The sequence below is a fragment of the Echinops telfairi genome, unplaced genomic scaffold, assembly GCF_000313985.2.
Source record: "Echinops telfairi isolate 266 unplaced genomic scaffold, ASM31398v2 ScPeMD7_3533;HRSCAF=4204_0, whole genome shotgun sequence".
In the NCBI taxonomy this organism is placed as follows: domain Eukaryota; kingdom Metazoa; phylum Chordata; class Mammalia; order Afrosoricida; family Tenrecidae; genus Echinops; species Echinops telfairi.
The window spans coordinates 99,533,931-99,555,045 of NW_022107431.1; the positions used below are offsets into that span (position 1 = coordinate 99,533,931).

Below are 21,115 nucleotides of genomic sequence, written 5' to 3' on the forward strand. Positions count from 1 at the left end.
TTAAATAACATAAAATTTGAAGGTAGCCTTGGTGTCTAATTATAAGAAATTTTGTGTTTTTGTGTTTCAACAGATTGTTTAAAAAATAATCTGATAACAATGGAGATTGAATTCAATGGCTAAAGGAAACTTTATTGTAAGACTAGATTTTCACTCAAAAGCCCACTGAGAACTCTATTTGGATAGTTTTGGAAGAAATAACTCTCTTATTCATCAATGGACTTGTCTAAATTCATAAAGATACAGACCATTTTCCCCTCAGTTCGCTTAGTATTTGTCTCCATTCTCATCTACTTCCTTGTGGATTGGAGACATCCACAAAGTGAATTCCTCTCCCTGCCATCACAGCACTTCCATAGGCTAGAGTAGAGGGACCCCTCTGGGTTTCTTAGGCTGTATATTTGTCCAACCGAAAGGAAAAAACAAACCCAGTGGCATGGAGTCCCATTCCAATTTATAGTGACCCTACAGGACAGGGTAGACCTGCCTCTTCAGGTTTCTAAGATTTCAATCCTTTTTTTTGGTGCCAACAGCCTCATTTTCCTTCCTCAGTGTGATAGGTGGGTTTGAATTGCTGATCTTAGAACTACACCACCAGGGCTCTAAGTGAATTCATACTGGGGGTGAAGTAAGAGCATGCTTAGTGCCTTCTTTAGTGAAGCAGTTTTCAACCCGGATGTGCGGCATGTGGCATATACATATTTTTCAAACAATAATCTCCAATTACCCACATCCTTGTAGTTTCTGAAGGTTTTCCTGGTGATTCTGAATTATCGAATCCCTGAGTTACAGACTTGCATCTTCTATTCAGAATCAACTTTTTAGAGACCCTGAATAAATTCAGTTTCTGAAAGATCCATTAGCATTCTAGAAGAGTCTGTTAATTTCCAGCAGAGCTTAATAGAAGTCTTTTTCTTTTTAATCAAGATTGGTCCAGACCCAAAAGAGTGAGTCTGAACAAATGCAATTTTACTTGTGCATAGTATTGAATTAGTACAAAAGGATGCTTGCTGGCACTGTGCCCTATGGTGGCTGGGATGGGAAGATTTTTTAAAAATGGCTCAAGGTGTAGGGTTCAGCTAACCTTGGAGGTATTTCTGTATGAAAAAGGACACACGCACATACACTCCTTTGAGTCAAGTGACAACCTTTCCTGAGAAATATCACATTTACCTTGTGCATAAGCTACCTGTTGCAAGTAACTCTAAAACATGAAACCCTCGCCGTTACATGTTTCCTTTGCTCACCTTCAGTTTGCATGTCAAAAGAGAGGTTTCTTTTTTTCCTGATTTAATATAGTATTTATTATGATTAGTGTTGAGAAAGCAAAAATACAGATGGAAAACACTACGAAAACACTCAGGACAAGTACCATGAAAAACTGGTCCTGCAGAGGTGATAAAGGGGTGAGTGTAAAGTAAAGTGAGTGTCTGCCGTTGAGGACAAAAGAGTAAAGCCCACAAAACTGCTCCCCCCAGACAGAGTCTACCCCAGGAGCCTGCTGCAGCTGGTGTCAGGGCACTGGTGGTAGTTTGAGAAAGCCCCCCCCCCCCATCAACCATCAGCACGGGCCAACGCATATCAGATGGGCAGCACCTCTCAAGGCCCAGAACTGTGTCAAAGAGGGTATCTTTCAACTCGTATATTAATTCCAGGAATTCCACGAAGGGAGTCATCTTTTAAATGGTGTTGGTGAGATTTTTGCCTGGGCACTATTCTAGTTTGTAAACCAGTAATTGTATATGTGTTTCTATTTTACATATGGGTTTGACTAAAAGGCCTCTCTAGCTTCCTCTTACTGTTCATTACATATATGAAATTAACTAACATGACAGTCCCAAGAATTTATCAGTCCCCCTCCCTGCCCCCCATGAGTGTTACTCTGGGCAGATTCATAGTGTTTTAAGCAAATAAAGTACCTTAATATATTCTTCCTGTTGGAGTTCAGAGTGGAAATGGCCTTTTCCTGATTTGGGAAACTAGAGGATTAAAGATGAAGCAATTCTCTCAGCAACCAGAGAGGTCTCAAGCCTTCCTTTCTGTGTGACTTTGAATGAATGACCTAAGTGAAAATGTTCTGATTTCCCTTCTCAACCCTAATGGTGTTAAAAACAAACAAATCCAATGTTACCGCTTGTTTAAATTAACATTCAGGTAGCTAGCTGGTGACATCTGATATGACTAGTTGTAAGCAATCTATCTTTGAACGTAAGGCATCAATGTCAAGCGCTGCTGGGAAATCACCTCAAGCTGTGAATTGCCCCAACAAGCCGGGATACACATTTAAAAGCGGTTTTATTTGAGAGCATTGATCTCATAAGGGAGTCTCATTGAGAAGACAATTGCATGGGTAAATGACATCTGCGTATCATTTCCGATTTTAAAGCCTACGTCCCAAATCACAGGCGCGTCAAGCAATCATTACCTCCGAGAAAGAAAGGAGAAGGGGTCTTAAAGGGTCTGTTCCTGGGCGCGCGCTGCACCCCTCTGATACCCAGCTGCCGGCGGCCGCCGCGCGCAGCCGCCTCCAAACAAACCCTCAGCTGTTGACAGGCGGGACTTGCTGAGAACACTGGTTAAATATAGCCCGGCGAGCCCGCTGCGCTCCGAGGCCGCGCTCCGGCAGTTTTGTCAAGGGAGCAGGGGAGGAGACACCTAATCTCGGCACCCAACACCTAGCAACAGCTGAAGAAACTTTTAAACAAAAGTTTGGGAGATTCCCAGCGACCTCAACTTGTGCAGAGCCGGAGTCCCGGGAGCCGCGTCCCCCTCGCTCCGCAATTTCCTGCATGACTTCAGCTATTGGCTGGTCCTAGGAACCGGAGTGGGAAAAGCGCTTTCCTCCGTACTCCTCTGGGCTGGATCGCTTTCCAGGACGGACTCGTGTGTCCGGGGCCGTGGGACAAGCCACTGGGTGCTGCAGAGGGGACGCTGCCTCCCTGGAGGACGCACTCCCGGCGGAAGAGCGGCCGTCAGGTAAGAGCAGCATCCGCAGTTACCTGCACTCGCCCGAAATCCCTTTCCACGAGAAGAGATTTCTCTCGACTCCGGGTTGTCGGACCCTGTCATTCTTCTGTTGTGCTAGATGAACCCCCTGGAGGAGTTAGGGTCATCATTGTAAATGAAACTTTTAACGCGTCCGAAACTCCCCTCCAGAATTTTACCAGTTCTTTTTTAAACACAGAGATGATCACTTTGTTTTAATAGTCATTAAAAGATGTCTGCCCAGTGATCACTCCCGGGCAGGTAAAAAAGTAGAGCCAAAGACAGTTGGACAACTTCTGTTACAATTAGAATAGCTAACAAATCGCAGAATGTTTTCCCCAGAAGGAAAGGCGCTTCCATGTGTGCGAACCCCCGGTGCGGTGAGGAGGGAGCGTCCCGCTGGTGTTTGGCCTGCTGTACTTTGACTTGCTGCTGTGTGTCTCCCTGTGCTGTTCTCCGATTACCCGGGTACACCTTGTGCTGCTTCTGACCTCGTTACATGACAGTTGCCTTAAATGCTTCTGACGAGGTACAAAATCAGCCTGGGATCAAATCACTACTTTTACAGTTGTTGAATAGAAGGCCGCAGACAAATGTCATATTGGTATTTTAAATATATACAAGTTGAGTAATTCCTTGCTGACAGATTCTGGTTTTGAACTAACTGAATTTGTGAGGGGGAAAAATAGTAATTTCTTAAATTGTGTGTGTGAGTGTGTGCTTACTATAATTTGAAAGAAACCCTTTTTAATCTGATGCTACATCATCTCCTCTTCTGAGGAGATGAGTTCTCATTGGATTTTATCTGGATTAGAGTGATCCATTTCCTGTTGAATCTGACAAAAATTATTGCTGTGAACTGCATATGTGATTAGACTCAACACCTGATTGTCTGTAATTGGGGTGGATTTGCATATGAAGATTGCCCCTTTAAATGAACATGATATTTGATGAACATGCTAATCTAATCATAATATTAACGAACAAAAACACACAGTTTAAAAGAAATTGTTTAGGTCTAATTTGTCAACTCATATGATTTACCTAAGACCAGATCTGAAAAAATTTTCTGATGATAAATAAGAAGGCATCAAGCCTTTCAGCAAATGTCTACATTTCAAGGAAAACGTATTTATCATGTAGTCAGGAAAATGAAATAACATATAGATTTCAGGATATATTATACTCTGGTTGCTTAGTTTGTTTATAAACTAATGGAAGTCTATAATAGCTTATTATATCTAATAAATATATTCACATGATAGTGCAAAATACATCTGGTAACCTGGTATCAGAGATTGAAACTCTTGGTGCTTTGGTGAAGATGAAAGGGCTTTTAAAGATTTTTTTTTGTTGTTTTAAAAAATTAGAACCAAATAGTTTACATTTTTCTTGTTTTTATTTTAGAAGGGGTCACATTGTTGGCTTACAAATGTACATGTAAAACCAAGATCTACCATTAGTTCTAGGCATATAATTTCTTTTTGAGTCACTGGGAGAGTGTGTATGTAACTGAACGCAGAATTTGGGCTTGAGTGAAAGCCATTTTTCTTCATGAAGTTTTGAGTATCATTATTTATCTTCATGGTTGTAAATTGGCCATTAAGAATCAAGAGCAGCTGAGATTAAATCATATGAACAACCAAGCTCTCTTTGCCCAGCACATATCTGTTCTCCCATTGGAGCCTTGGATGAAACTCCCTTGTTTCTCTTCCCCACAAGGGTTGTTATTTCCACTGCTAGGTCTCCAACCACTTTGGGACCCATTCTCGTTACCCTTGGTCTGCGTTGTCAAAAGGTTGCTTCCCTCAACCTCGCTCATTGCCATTCCAACTTTGCATGTGACGACGACGACGATGAGATGAGTTTTCTTAAAGCAGTCCTATGCGTGTCTCTCCATTCTTCAGTCATCTTCATAGACTTAGTTGATGCCAAACACGTAGGCTATGTATTTTGAAGACATTTCATCATCTGGTACCTACTTAACTTTTCCAATCTTCGCTCCCACTACTCAATAACAAAGACCTTTGGCTTCAGATAATTGTACATTATTGTTTTCCCCCACATATAGTCACAGTGCGCATTGTGATGCGCCACAATCTCATGTCATCCTCCCTGAATGGGATATCTTTCCTCCTCTGCTCCTGTCGAGCCTCTGTAAGATCTAGATCCGTGGCCTCCACGCTTGAGAGAATTTCCCAGACATACATTTAACAAGTGACACCTTCTTAATTTAGTTTTAAGACATGTTGGGCAGGGATTGCCTATTAACATTCAGAACGAATTCATGAACTCCATTAACAGCAAGTCGTTGTTCTAAGCACCACTTGGCTTTGGAGCTTTCCAACCCACGTGCATTGTGGATGTTTTATTAGCATTTGTGACTTTAGATGTCTGGTGATGAGTATGTGAGAAGATATACATAAATATAAGATCAAGCAAAGCACTGGCAATAGTAGCTAATAGCTTTTTCTCTTGGATTTCTCAAAGAGAATCTTTTTAGTTTGGTCATACATAGAAAAATTACTAGTAATTTCAACTACATTCATGGATTTGATTATGGAGGTGGTGCAACAAGAATAAAACACAAAGCAAGGTGTCTGAAGACAAAAAATAAGCCATTGTATAGGTACCTAGACCTCTAAATATTATAACTTCCATACTTTTATCAACTTTGGTATCATATTCTATTAGTGTCTTTGTTGTTACTGATACAAATCATGGCTCATTTTGGGGGGTTCATGGGTTAGAACATTGTGTGTCTGACCATAAACATTAAATATTTAAACATCATGTTATGATCCTTTAAATTTTCCTAAATAGTAAAAAAAGAGACATTTTAATCTTGCCTGACACCTGTACTTTACTTTGTGAGATAAATAATAAATCATGTTGTTGAGTCAATTGGTTCTGTGTTAAATAAAGGAAAGGCTTATCTTTCTGTTGTACTATGGCTACGGAGGTTAAAATGACTCTTCTAAACTGGTGTATTACAAGAAGCACTGTGGGAGTTTCCCAATGAAATTTGTGAAGGATTTGATGTATTCAGAAAGTAGTTGTTTTCCTGTAGTTATACTTTGTATTTGTTCTTTAGAAGTGAAACTTTGCTGTAAAATACACATTCTAAACTAATGCCACTCATAGTTTTTCTTTTTCGGAAGATGGGCATTTCTTCATAAAGCAGCTAGTTTAAGAAATAGGATTTAAAAAAAGAAAGAAAGAAATAGGATTTCACAAAGACTGTTCAATCCATATTTTCATTCATTTGGCTCACTCTTTTTATTTCTGTAAATGTGTACATTATAGAAAAGCAACATGGTAGGGTGTGGGGAGTGAGCTGAGGTTAGGTTGTGAGCAGCACAAAAGCTTACAAGAGAAAGGACTGGTGACATTTTGTCGTATTTTTAAAAAATAAGACCTAAAAGGCAGGAAAAATGTAATACACCCATTATTTTAAATATAGATAGCAATGAAGATATAACAATAGGGTGCATTCCTTGGAACAGGGGGGATGAGAGGCTTGTAGCATAAACAAACCAGATTATCTGGATTCAGATTTGGGCTCCATGTGATTTTGACAAATTGCTCTCTGTGCCTGCATTTCCTCATGTGTTAAATAAGGACAATGCTATCTTTCCCACTGGGAGGTTTTTATCTTTTTATGTCTGTTGTGTGTTAACAATAAACACCACAAAATAAACAACAGTTCAACAATTTATAAATGTACAATTCAGCGCTATTGGTTACACTTTTTAAATTGGGGAAACATTCTTGGCATCTTTTTCCAAATTATTCCACCACCAGGAACATACATTCAACGCACCCTAAGCAAAAACTCGTTCTTGTCCCCTTCCACCAGAGTTGTGTAGATGAGTGAGTACTATGAGAGTTGCCTGGTAAGTTCTTCAATAGATTGAAGCAATTACTGCATTATTACTACACCTTTAAATGTCATTATTTGTTTATTGTTATCTTTGGTGAGCATGAAATTCTTAGATACTGACTGTGAACTCAACTTTGTATATCAGAGGAAAAGCAAAAAAAAAAACATTGTTTAAATTTGGAACCCTGTTTGGGACATACTTTTCTGCTGGGTAAACTGCACAGACAGAGTTTGAACGGCAGCCAGTAAGAGTGTGGAATTTATGTTTCAACCCCCCTTTATCACTCAGCAGTCTGCTGTCTTCTAGAGCCATTACTAACAGGTTCAGAAGTCACCACAGCATAGCTTGCGCTACGGTTTCTATATTTGCTCTTGGAGATAAAGCATGTTTGTGTACAGCTGTGGGTGTCTCTTGTGCAGATGACTGGATAATGTAAAGCAAGAGAGATCTCTGCTTCCAGGGAGGGATGCGTTATTAGATTTATCATTCTTTATTTCCTTCCTCAGCGGCTTTGTTTTGTTTTTCACTAACCTAGTAACAGATAAAAATGAAAAGACCAAAATAGGTCATCTCACGCTAGCTTCGACCTTAATAAATGGAAATGAATTCTTACTCTTTATGACCTTAATCCTATTCATTTTGTTTGGAAACATAACAAGCCAATTACATCCCAAGGAAAATAGAAATAGGAGTGAAGTATCATAAGGACATCATATGCACATTCTGGGATGGTTGATATTCTGTATTAATTTAAATATATATACATGTATACACAAATGAAGGTAGGCAAAATGTATGGCTATAAAAATCATAGAAACCTTTATTGGACAAAAATGTCAAAGCATGCAGCTATTGTTTCTTAACGCATCTGGGCCTATACACCATCTGACGGCTGTTTCCACCTTTCTAACCTCCCACAATTCCATGCTGTTTAATTGACACCACAACAAAACAGCAGTTTTGGCATCCTCAGAGGACTCAAATCATGTTCCTTCTAAATCTTGCGTTTAGGGGATGAAAAGGAGGTTGAAAGGCAAGATCAGGCTTGTAGGATGGATGGGTCCAGTTTTCCAATGAGATTCTCGTAGCCCTCGCTTTCCTTGTAGAACGGGCAGAGGCTTTATCCTGATGGGAAGAAGTCCCTAGGCGCAACTTCACTGGTCTGTGCCTCATCAAGGCGGTTTTCAATGTTCTCAAACTGTCTTCAGAAGACGCCCCTGTGAGTGTCCTGTAGGCCTCAGAAAGTCTATCAAAATCACTCCTTTGGGGTTCCAAAGAACAATTCCCATAGCCCTCTGTGCTTTGGTTTAGTAGATCTCCTAGGAAGCCCATTTTGACTGGATCTCTTTTTGAAGGCACCATAGCAAGACTAAGACATGTTACGGAGAGACACCTTGTTTGCAGTACTCTGTTGACCACAGAAATATGTTTAAATATCTTTTGGTTTGAATAAACTCATGCATGTGTGAACTGGAAACCTAATAGCAGTACTTTTTAACTTACTGTAGTGTGTACACACACACACACACACACACACCCTATGCCCATGTATGTACATATATATTACACACCTTACACCTTGTGTGTATGCATATAGTCATCCTTATAAGCGGAAAGCATCTTAGTAATATTAATGCCAATAAACCTGATTAGGGATAGCTATGGTTCAGATTTGTCAGTTTTATGCCCCACCCCCACCCCACTTGAAAGATTGAGTCTCTGAAAGATAAGGCAGGTTGATTTTTAGATTTGTCAATTTTGAGCGCAAACCTGGTTTTAGAAAGGAAGGAAAAAGGAGAAAGTTAGGAAGAGCTTCTCCTGGTTTTACAGAACACATTTCAGAAGATCTCAAAACACAGAAGATCTAGGGCATAGGGAGATATAGGATCCTCAGGAACTACAGTGGATTATGCTCCTCTTTTTCCTTAAATGGCCACTCTTACTGCTCAGCTATGCCGAGACGGGGAAAGACTGCAGGCAGAACATAGCAGTCGGTGGCAGTAGCTGAGGAAGTTGAGTTTCAAAGACCAGGCAGCATGTGTGGAAGCATTCAAGAATAAGACAAGTCAAACCTGAATTGAGCAGCATTAACTTGAAAAAATCTCAGCCGAGAGTGAAAGAAACAAATTCAACCAGCACCGCCTACTTCTCTGGCCCTGAGTACATTGCTTGAGCCACAGCGGCACTCAGATGTCGAAAGGTTTGGTTCCTTTTCCTTTTTTGGGAAATGGTGTCTATGTGGAGTATCTTGAATGATTTATGTGTTCCTGGGCACTGTGAAAGACAGACTAAACGAGTTCTTAACAGTATTGCAGGTTTTGTTTTCAACTTCAGTTGAGCCCTTACATTTCAGGGATTTGTGTGTGTGTGTGTGTGTGTGTGTGTGTGTGTGTATTGCTTTTCTGTTTAAGTGCTGTCACTTACCTCCTTCACCAAAACGTAGGTGCAAATGGTAAGATTGTTGTTTTACCGTGAAGGACTTGATATACTTCCACCTTAAATTAGGCTTTTGTGATTTTGCAATAAGCATAGCTGTAATCTTAAGTTGCTTTGAAGAAAAAAATCTTGCTGCTACTCTTTGTAAGGAAAAGGTGTACAAAAGCAACTATATGTATGTTAATATCAGAGTTGGTAATTGTACACTTAAAAAAATAATTTGCTTAAGATTTAAACTCAGAACATGACTTGATTGAAAACAGTAGACTGCTGACCTCACCAAGACAATCAAGTTACAGGCAACTTGTCTTATCTGAAAGATCTTTGCAAAACTGTGGTCTTCCTCCAACCCCCCACAAGAGTCATAGATAATACAGTAATAGAGATAAATGAATTTTTATGTTTCCCCTTTAATATGCTTATGTCTTCAGTAACTCATGCTTAGGCTCTGTTTCTCTGATTGAGGTACCACAGCACAACAGGAAAGAAAGAGGCATTGCTGAGTTCATAATGCTATTTCAGTGTGGCAGCCTAAGTACACGAGGAAATGACACCTTGGGCCTGTGTTTGGGGCCTTGCAGTTACTGTGACGACAGCACACACTAATGGAAAACAAAGAGGGTCTGCTCATCAGGGCCAGCCAGGGAGAGTTTCGCCAGCTCAGATTTTTCCTAATTATTCTATAAGTCTTGAAATGCGATCCTGGAGATATTCGAGGCGCTTTGTATTTCATTAGCTGTTTAGTAAGTGACACATGCTTGCAGAACAGCCTGGTATTTGAACCAGGGAAGGGCTTTACACATAAGCTGAACTTTCACAGTCTCCCTTAATAGATATCATCTTCTGGATTGGATACCACCAAACCAACTGCTTTGGTCCCCGCCTGTTGTTTGCTCTGGTCCTTAAGGAAGCCAGCTGCACTGGCAGAGTTCACTCCTCAGGGGCCCCTCGCCTTTGGCTAGAACATCCCCACCTTCTACATTCTGCTCATTTTATAGATCGATGCTCGGCCTCAACAGGTGTTCCTACCAACGGCTGGGTCATTTGAACCCCAACTCTTACATAATGATATTGTGTGCAATATAACTGGATGTAACATATACTATGCACATATACATAACGGTTTCTATGTGTTATATGATGATAAAAAAGAACTGGTGTAGCTTGAAGACTTCTATGCGACAACTACTGTACTAAGGACTTCACATGGATGATTTCATGCTCATAAGAATCTCTCTTGTCAGTTGGTGCCATTGGATGTGTTTGCAACTCCTGGTGCCCCACGTGATAGAACAGTGCCACGGAGTTTCCTAAACTGTAATCTTCAGGAAAGCGTAACGATCCGGGGAGGTATTATTCTTAATCTCTCTTTTGTAGATTAGGCAAATGTTTGTTTGTTTGTTTTTGAGATATTGAGTAATTTGTGCAGTGGTGGGTTTGCAATTCAAACCCAGGCAATTTGACCTTATAGAGCTCATACTTTCAATCCCTTTCTTGGAATGCAGGTAGTGGGTCGAGGACCACCTCCACCTAGGTGAGCGTGAGATGCTTTAATGAAGGGCAGAGTATGTTAGACTGCAGGGGTCCCTGCAGTCTGACGCAACTCTAGCAGCAAAGAACCAAAAGATCCTGGGTCAGAAAGCTGACTAGAGCTCTTCTTCAGAATCCTGGAAGTAGATCCCAAAGCTCCAGTGGCCGGTGGAGATGGACAACCCACGAAGAACTGGGGTTTGGGCACTGGAATGCAGAATTCCTCCCCAGTTGTTGGTGGATAATGGAGTATTGGTTTCTACATTTCATAGTTGAGTCTATGGTAGAGAGTAGCATGGGATATATGAACATCTGAATTCTGGTGGCTACTACCAGAGCCAGCTTCTTTGATTCTATGGTGTTTTCTGTCTGCTGTTTGCTCCTGTTGAAAACTCACCACTTTCTGTAACATTGGGTCATGAATATTCAGCTTGTGAAGTGGGGTCAAGGGGCATAGTTTACAAAATATTTTTTCTAGCTGTTGGTAGCCATCTTCTTTCAAGAATGGTGGGTGTATAAATTGGTTTGAGAGGGCAATGAAGGAGACAGAAAGTTCCATATAAGAGCTCCTGTCATTTTCGTTTAGGTTATGAATCGTGATCTGGCAACTGGCTCAGTGAGAGATAGATAGATAGAGATAGATGATAGCTAGATAGCTAGAATTTCAAGTAACTAAGAAGTTCCCCAATTTATCTGATACTTTTCAGCCAGTGGTTTTTATTTAGAGCAGCAGCCTCACATATTCTACTGGATATCTTATTTAATTCTTTTATTTTTGTTAACTTAAAGAAAGTTTCCTTCTTGCTATTAAGTGTCTTACTATTTGTAAATAATTGGGACTTTTGAGTTTCCAGCCCTGGTGGTGCAGTGGGTGAAGCATTGTGCTGCTAAGTGCAAGGTCACTATTGCTCCAAGGGAGAAGAGGCGTTTCCTTTCTATAAGGATTTACAACTACCAGACAGGTAGTTCTACTCTGGCCTTTAGGATTGCTATGAGTCAGAATCAACTCACTGGCAGTGAGTTCAAAAATATATGTATCTGAGATAAAAGGAGAGCACCTCTAATAAAATTTGATGGAGCTGATAATGCTTTGATTTTCTTATTCTTTTGGTCAAAATACTCTTCCAGTGTATTAAGTATTCTGCTGATCCTTAAAATATTGTACTGGAAGGTGAATGTTTTCCATAGAGTGAACACTTATATCACAATAAATATATACCCTCTGAGAAATTCTATTCTAGAAGTTGAAAATTTAGTATTTTGTCACAGCACGTTTTTCTTCCTCAGCACACAGGTACACAGTTATTACTGGCCAGGGTTCAGGATTTGTAATACTATTTACCTGGTAAGTTACACCTAAATAGGCTCAGCTCATAGACTCTTTGTTTTGTGGTTACAGATCCATTGGATCCAAACCAATGGGGAAAAAAATAAAGGCAGAGCTATATGGCATTTCATCGAGTCCTTCTGTTTCACTGACGTCACTTCTCTGCCAATAATTGTACTCAGAACCTTCCTTTTTCCTCTTCTACCTTTACATCAAAGACTGTGGAGAATGCCGGAGGAGAGAAAGGAATCGCGTTTGATCTTTTGAAGACAAACGTCATTGCTTCACTGGTTGGCTTATGGGGGGGGGCATGTGTGTGTGTGTGTGTGTATGTATATATATATATATCTCATTCAATTAGTATGAGTCTCTCTTGGCAGCAAAACGAAGTGGTGATTTCCACATTGATCTTTAGCTAATGTTCACGTAAATGAAAGGTATTAACAACTTATCATGTTCTTTGAAGAGCTATCTAAGGCCTCTGTTAGATCTGCTGGTTCTTTGAGCACTTCTCTCCCCGTTCTGACGGGGAGCAGGCATGGAGGCCCTGAGCCTCACGTTATCGACGATGACATAGGTGGGACCGCCTAGATTCCAAACTCACTTAGGACTATGAGATCATTAAGTTGTGATTCTTCACACTCCAGCACACCGACTCCCTTGCAGTAATTTGAAAATGCAGATGCCTGGTTGGATCCTCCAGAGGTTCTGATGCAAGTTGCCAGAGAGAGTGCCCATGCGTTGGTATGTTTTATAAGTTCCTGTTGATCTTAGTGTGCATCCATGACTGGAAAAGAATCAACAGTCTAGCATAACCTCATCATTCTGAAAATGAGAGTACTAAGATGAGAGGAGGGAAGCCCCTGGGGAGAAGTCACACAGTGCCCTGAACGTAGAGACAGGTCTGGAGGGAACTCACCTTGGTACTGGGTCCTTCCTCTCCCTGGAAGTTTCTCTGCCTATGCTTGCTTTGGGATCTTGACCCTTGACACTTTCCTGGGCTCATTTCTTTGGCTGCGCCTCAGTTCCGTAGAATAATCAAAGAGATAGTGAGTGGTGGAGTAAGACCGGAATGAACTCAAGTTCCCTGAATCCCAGTCTATTATGCTTTCTAGTATAAGCAGATAAACAATGAAGTAGCGACTGTTGAGTGTTTCATGAGTGCTTGCTCTTTGTTAGGAGCCCTGGTGGGGTAGTGCTGACCTGTTGGGCTGTTAATGACAGCAGCAGCAGCCGAAACTACCAGCCACTTCCAGGGAGAAAGGTTAGGTTCTCTACCCCCGTAAAGAGTTCCGTTCTTGGAAACTCACAGGGGGCACTTCTACCCTGTCCTCAAGAGTCACCACGAGCCATGATTGACCCAAAGGCAGTGAGGTCAGTTTGGCTTGGGTTCTCTGTGCTCGGCGGCACCAGTCTGTGAGGCACACCCACATGCTCCACGTATCACGAATCAGAGTCCAAGGCCCCACAGGGAGCAGGTGGAAGAGCTGGGATTTGTGTCCAGGCAATTGGACTCTTTGGCCAGTGTTCTTAATCTCTGCTATTCTGGAGTCAACGTTGGGAATGGACGGTGTTGAATGGCAGCTGCTTCCCTGTTTGAGAATCAGGAGTCATATGGCAGCTGGCCTTCATGCCCTGAGTTCCAACTAATGGACTTTCTCCTTACTTTTCCTATTTTCCCAATGAAAAATGCTCATTTAAAGTGTTTTCATGTGCTTAAATTTCCCCACTGAGTCTGTTTCTTATGTCCTGTTTTTCCTTTCCCTTGTGGTTCATTCTAATATTTTCTGCCTTACTTTTGGGTGCCTGTTTTCACTTGGCCTTAGAATTCCTAACTGCAAACTCCACTCTCCTATCTAGACTCTTGACATGTTCCTTAGCTCTGTCCGCCTGGGTCCCTCATTTTCTCCAAGATTCTTCTGCCTGGACTTTCATACCCAAACCCACTGCTGTCAAGCCAATTCAGACTTATAGCAACTCCATAGGACGTAAGTGAACTTCTCCATAACGTTTCCAAGGCTGAACTCTTTATGGGAGCTGACTGCCATATCTTCTCATGGAGCAGCTGGTGGGTTTGAACTGCTAACCTTTTGATTTAGCAGTCAAGTACCTAACCATTGCACCACCAGGGTGCCTTTGGACTTTGTATACTACCCCTAACTTCTCTCATGATATCAGTGGCAGGAATGGATTAATCACTTCCTTTTTCCTATCGCAGTGTTGAAAACAAGCTGGTTTATCTCATGGAATGGATCGGTCAGTAGGCTACTTTTACTCCGAAAGCCTTTTAAGGTCTGCATTTTCAGGGAACGTGTATGGAATACATTTCTAATTGATTGTGTAAGTTTGAAATGCTGTACAACAGGCTTTATCCTACTTTGAGAAAAGCCTACATTTATTATCTGGTTAAATGAACCTTAGAGCAGCAGCCATTGAGTTTAGACTCATGGCGATCTCATGTGTGCTAGAGTCAAATTGGGCTCCATCCGGTGTTCCGTGGCTGATTTCCCCCCTCCCCCCACAGTAGATGACCAGGCCTTTCTTTGATTCGACTCTGGGTAGGACTTAAACCTTTTTGTTAATAGCTGAGTGCTTTAGCATTGGCACCATCCAGAGATTCCAGATGAACGGTGCTGCTAAGTGTTGTGGAGTTGATTTCAAAGCACACTCACCCCATATGACAGAGTAATTGCCCCAAATGGTTTCTAGGCTGTAAATTTTATGGGAAGAGATCACTTTTTCAGCTAGATGAAAATTATAAGTGGCAAATTCTATTCCCCCCCACATGAATAATATTTTTATTGACATATCTTACTCGTTCCAGTATATCCCAGCCCTTCCCATACAATTCTGTTGTTCAATCCCATCGGGTGGGACTATACAATCATCAATGCTATCAACTCTCCTCTTCCCCTGCCCTCCCCCTTAATCCTGCCAGTGTCTCTGAGGGGTCATCTATCTTGACAACCGAGCGATCTTAAATGCACAAATGAACATACGCAAGTCTCACATGACTTATATCACGTATGCACCACAATAGTAAGGGGAGGAAACTTAAAGAACTAGAGGATAGTTATGTGATTCATCAGGAGGGCAAATTCTTTAGTACATATTTTTCTAAGTAATAGAAACCAACCAACCAACCAACTAAACAGAATACAAATAAAGTGATAGAATCATATGTGACCTGGAGCTGTCATTAGATTCACCTTATACAACAAGTGCTTAATAAAACCCAACGTACAGTGGAGAAATAGATCTATGTACATATATTTATAGGTTTAGTATTAAGGAAGCATGGACATTGGGCCTCTACTCAAGTACTCCCTCAATACAAGAACATTTTGTTCTAATAATCTGGCATTCTGAGATGCTCACCTTCCCGACAAGATCGTTGAAGACAAAGCGGGTGCATAGCAAATGTGGTGAAGAAAGCTGGTGGTGCCCAGCTATCAAAAGATATAGCATTTCGGGTCTTAAAGACTTGACGATAAACAAGTGGCCATCCAGCTCAGAAGCAACAAAGCCCACATGGAAGAAGTACACCAGCCTGTGTGATCATGAAGTGGCAATGGGATCAGGTATCAGGCATCAAAGACCCAGAGCAAAAAATCATAATGTGAATGAGGGGGGAAGTGTGGAGTAGAGGCCCAAAGCCAATCTATAGGCAATTGGACATCTCTTTACAGAAGGGTCGTGGGGAGAAGATGGGCCAATCAGGGTGCTTCTTTAATTCTTCCTTCCCCCCACTATCATGACCCTAATTCTACCTTCCAAATCTGGCTACACCACAGCATGTACATGGGTACAGATAACAGCTGGAAACACAGGGAATACAGGACAGATAAACTCCTCAGGACAAATATTCAGAGTAGCCATACCAGGAGGGTAAAGGGAAGGTGGGGGAGAGAAAGGGAAACTGATTACAATGACCTACCTATAGCCCCCTCCCAGAGGGATAGACAACAGACAAAGGGGGTAAAGGGATACATTGGACAGTGCAAGATATGAAAAAATAATAATTTATGAATTATCAAGGGTTCATAAAGGAGGGAAGGAAGGGGAGGGAGGGGAAAATATGAGGAGCTGATACCAAGGACTCAAGTAGAAAGAAAATGCTTTGAGAATGATGATGTACAATGAATGTGTACAAATGTGCTTAACAATGGATGGATGTATGGATTGTTATGAGTTGTACGAACTCCCAGTAAATGATTTATTAAAAAAAAAAACCCAACGTACACTGCCATCGAGTTGATTTGGACTATAGTGCCCTTCTAGGACTGAGTAGAAGTGCTCCCCAGGATTCCTGAGACTGCAAATCGTTACAGGAAAGACAGGCTTGTCTTGGTTCTGGGAGTCACTGGTAGCTTCCAGCTGCTGGCCTTGCTGGGAGCAGGGGAGCACCCAATGTAAAGTACTTAGTAAGTGCTTGTTTAGTGGAATCCATGAAATCGAGGAAGGAAATATTACTGACCACATTCCTTTGACGGAACGGGATGTAATTTTTCTGCAATGAACGTGGACTAACAGTGACCGCAGGTGTTTGTTTCTCCTCAGCATTCTCTAAATCAGCACTTCTCAACCTCCCTCAGGCCGAGGCCCTTTCAGACAGTCCCTCTCACGTGTGGTGACCCCCAACCATCACATTGTTTTCGTTGCTCCTTCATCACTGTCATTTTGTGGCTGTGATGAATCAGACGACCCCTGTGAAAGAGTCGTTTGACTCCCAAAGGGGTCGCAACCCACAGATTGAGAACCGCTGCTCTAAATCCTTAGTCGTCATATGTCGCTTTTAGAATGGAACAAATTAAAAATCAACAGTTATTAAAAAGGAACAAGAGAAAGGGAAGTTGCACTTTGGAGCTCTGATTACCATGGCCTATGTATTTCTGTTAATGGGCCTTAAAATACAGTGGCAGAGACATCGCAATTAATACAAGTCTAATTACAAACACTTTCCCCTCATCTTTTAGCTCATGCTGCTCTATGAGACTTATGAAAATAAATAAAACCAAGCTCTTATTGTGATTTACCCTCCGGAAATGTTCTGCCCCTCAGAAATCTATTGGAAGGTCGGCTTGCTTACCCTCCTACAGTTGTAAGGTGACGGCTGCCATCGAGCTCACGTTTTTTGCTGACGGCTCCAGCCGACGAATAGCACGGAGCCTCTTATCCACTGCAGTGCTCTCCCCTACCCTCAGAAGACACTTGATCCCAGTTGACATAGCTTTTCCTGCAAAATTCCAGTGATGGCATTATTTTCATCCCCATTCCCATCTTCCAGGGAATTGAGTCCCAGCGGAACACACGTGTTCCTGGGGATGGATTGAGATGGAATCTCACCAAAACTAGCCCATGCTCTGTGGCGTTTAAGCACAGGAGATGGCAGGGGGAAAGCAGGCGAGAGTGACTTGTGGTGTTGCAGACTCTCGTTCTGAGAGCGAGATTAGCAGTTAACCAGTGTGAGAGATGGGGAACGAATACAGGGTCACAAGACTTAAGATGCTGCTGAATCCCAGAGTCCTGGCGAGAGCTCTTTGTCTCCCTTCTGATTCACATGTAGAACGCTTCATACACTAAATATTTAGGCAGACTTAAGAGTAAGGAACTGAACTGGGATACGATTATGAATATGATTATACTGTCTTTACTCTCTGAGAGTGGTTATCGGTAAAAATAATGGAAATGCCCAGGTCACGGGACTCTTAAGTTAATGGTATTGTGGGAGCACAGAACTGATTTGGGGGTGTCAGTGATGGGACCAGAAAGCAGAGATAGGATGAAGTGACTTCCACTATGGGAGAGGGCTGAAAATGAGACCAGGCCTGACAAATAGGTCAGTCCAAGGAAATGTAGCCAAAATGAATGATGGAAAGGCTAGACTGCCTGAATTGTTGCAAAAAGCCCACATCGCTCAACATTTGGGGAGGAACTTGTAAATTGCTTTCTTTCCGTTTACAAGCCGGTTGTAAAAAACAATGTAACGAAGTTGTTGTTAGGTGCCATCAAATTGGTTCTAACTCAAAACAATTCAGTGCACAGCACAACCCTGTACCACCTTCATTCCTATGTTGGAGCCCGTCGTTGCCATCAGAGAGAGGATAAAATATATACATATATGTTCATGCTACTTAAATCTCTAGTGGTTATGATGAGCCAGCCAAATATGCCTCTTGTGGGTTACAAAATTCCCGAGTCTCACCACACCAACACTACTGAGCATCCTTCCCAAACAGTGGCAACTTGTAATATGTCTATAAAGGAATGATGAATGTTTTCTATAAAAGTATTTACTTTAGGATTTTTACAAGTTTGTGCAATTTGAAAACTAATTTTATATATTCAGCACTCCACTTCAAATGCCTAACTGCTTTTGGAGCAGTAAACGTGTGAAATAGTGAGGAAAGGTTTAAAGCCCGAGTTGGGAGCATTTCCTTACCACATATTAAAATGAATTTTGAAACCACACTAATTAAAACACTTGGATAGAGCTGTCACGATTAGTTCGCATCAAATAAGGAGAGCAAGGGGAAATAGCAGTGGTTTAGAAAGATATACCACTTCAAAGATACAAATTTCAAAGGAGGCAATTAGCTAGATTGGAGTTGTTAAACACAGGGCTCATAGACCATTCTGCCTAATCATTGTGTCTCGTAAATATTGATGGCCATCTATTCCCTTACCAAACACTATCAAAATGCTAAACTGTTACTGAAATTGGGCACCCTTATGGCTAGGCCATGCAGGAGAGGTCTGACCAGAGACAGGTAGGTAAGACGTGGCACTGGGTTAAAGATGTTTTTTGTCATTACATGGCACAAACCTGCTCAGGTTCAGCAGTGCTACATCTAGGAGACCAGTGGCACTGAGAGCTGGCTGCCAAATACACAGTTCAAACCAACCCACTAGCTGCTTCGAGGGAGAAAGATGAAGTCCGCTCCGGTAAGGGCTACAGGGCCTCTCCGAATCGCAATCAACTCACAAGCAGTGGCTAGGGCTATATTGATCCAGGAGAGAGCTGCTTGGTTCCAATTTTAGACAGTCTCTAAGCTAGTAAGGCATTCTGGAAAGCGCTAACATGCTAAAAGATGATCGCTTCTAAGCCCTTTTTAAGAGAAATGAGGATGTTGAGGCCCAGGATGTTTGACGCTCCCCAGATCATGCAGTCTATTAATCCAGATATGTGAATTCACAGACAAACCACATTATTGGACTGCCTATCTTCCTGGAATCCAGAACATCATTTTTCTTGGGTTATTTCCCCAAATATCTACTGCAGAATAGCTTGTGTTTTTCTTTTTCTTTCCCTGCTTCACCGTATCTCCGGTACCACTGGATGTTTGGTTTCTCTTTCCCACAGAGAGTAGTCTGTAAATGAATGAAGTACTCCGTGTGTGATTCTAGGGGGTTGAGAGAGGCTAATTCTAACCGAAGCTGGAGTTTTAGGAGCCCTGGTGGCATAGCGGTTATGCGGTGGACTGCTACCTGCAAGGTCAGCAGTTTAAACCCTCTGGCTGCTCCTTGGGACTCCCCGTAAAGAGTTAAGACATCAGAAATTTGCAGGTGGTAGTTCTACCCTGTCCTGTCGGGTTGCTGTGAGTTAGCATCGACTCAATGGCAGGGAGTGTACAGTTATTTTGTTTATGTAGCGTGCATATGTAATGTGTATTGTGTGATGTAATTATATAATTATGTAATGTGTGACTCCCAGTTGCTTCCCAGTGGCTGAAAACAGGGACATTTTGTGAGTTGGTGTGAGCATCGATGTGAGCGAATCTCGCTCAAGATCTCTGCGCTAATAGTCGGTTGCTTTCTTCTGGAGAAGCCTTTTTATGGAAGAAAGTGCCCCTTAGAAGTTACTCATTTCCAACCAAGCTGACTGCCATCGATCGCTGTTTGGTCCTGGCAAGATCATTTCAGTTGTCCTTCCAGGTGTTCTCCATCACCTGCTGGGCACCAGGGAAGGTGGCTCCCTTTGCTTCTCTTGCACTTGTAGTTAAGAAGAATGAGGCAAGGTATCCTATGTAATTCTGTTCATTACAGTGAAAGTCTGACACATTTCAACAAATGAACTGTATATCCAACTTTTATTGAATGATTGCTCGACCAAATAATTGAACTGACAATGCGTCATTCGATAAGTTCAGCACACTGTCCACTTGTAGACACTCGGTCAAAAGTTCTGGCTTTCTTTAAGCCCTACTGTTCTCATGTCCTTGTTTGACATGATCACGTAACAGGGCGTTTTGGGGGTGGACAAAATAGGCACACGGATGCTCTTTGGAAAGGTCCATAGCTTGAACCTACCATGTGTGCTACAAAAGCCAAGTGTGACCAACTATTTCCTTAAAGATTCCCAGCCTTGGAAAGCCTATGGAGGCAATTCTACTCTGTCCCATAAAGTCACTGAGTTAGAATCACTCTATAGCATTACATTTAGTTTCCTTCATTACAGACATTCAGTATACCCTTCTTAATTTTCCCTTCTGGGTTCAGGCTTTTATACATTATTTCTAACACTTGATAGTTATAAATTACCTATATAAACAATTTTCCATTAAATATGAAATTACCCATAAAGATGTTTCTCCTAGATTCAAAAAAATAAAACCACATTTTTTTTCTTTTTCTTTTAATTGTGATTTGCGTGAATTCACATGCATTTTGTTGCACGTCCTTGATTGCCATCCTCACAACATAGTAACCCACCTCCTATTTCCTGTTTCCACCCTCCTTCTTTCTTAACCCTTTCTGCCTTCTGAACTTTGTCCTTGGGCAAATGTTGCCCTTTTGATCTCAAATGGTGAATTGTTCTAAGGAGTGAGTATCACTACAGTTAGTGTTGTTTTTCACCTTACAAACCTGTCTGTTAGAAAAGTGGGTGAAGGGAGATGTCGGACAGGGCAAGATATGACAAAATAATAATTTATAAATTATCAAGGGTTCATGA

General features: G+C 41.6%; 1 protein-coding gene across 3 annotated transcripts in view; it reads left to right on the forward strand.

Annotated features, from left to right (window-relative positions):
- The first annotated feature begins 2,797 nt into the window (after window positions 1-2,797).
- FILIP1 (filamin A interacting protein 1) overlaps window positions 2,798-21,115 on the forward strand; it is a 242,796-nt gene continuing 224,478 nt past the window's right edge. For 2 of the 3 annotated variants that reach the window (XM_045294373.1, XM_045294372.1), the window contains exon 1: window positions 2,907-2,976. The gene's annotated coding sequence lies outside the window, so the exon portion shown is untranslated. Of the gene's footprint in view, window positions 2,977-21,115 lie in introns of all 3 variants that reach the window. The other variant, XM_004696301.2, reaches the window with a different exon arrangement.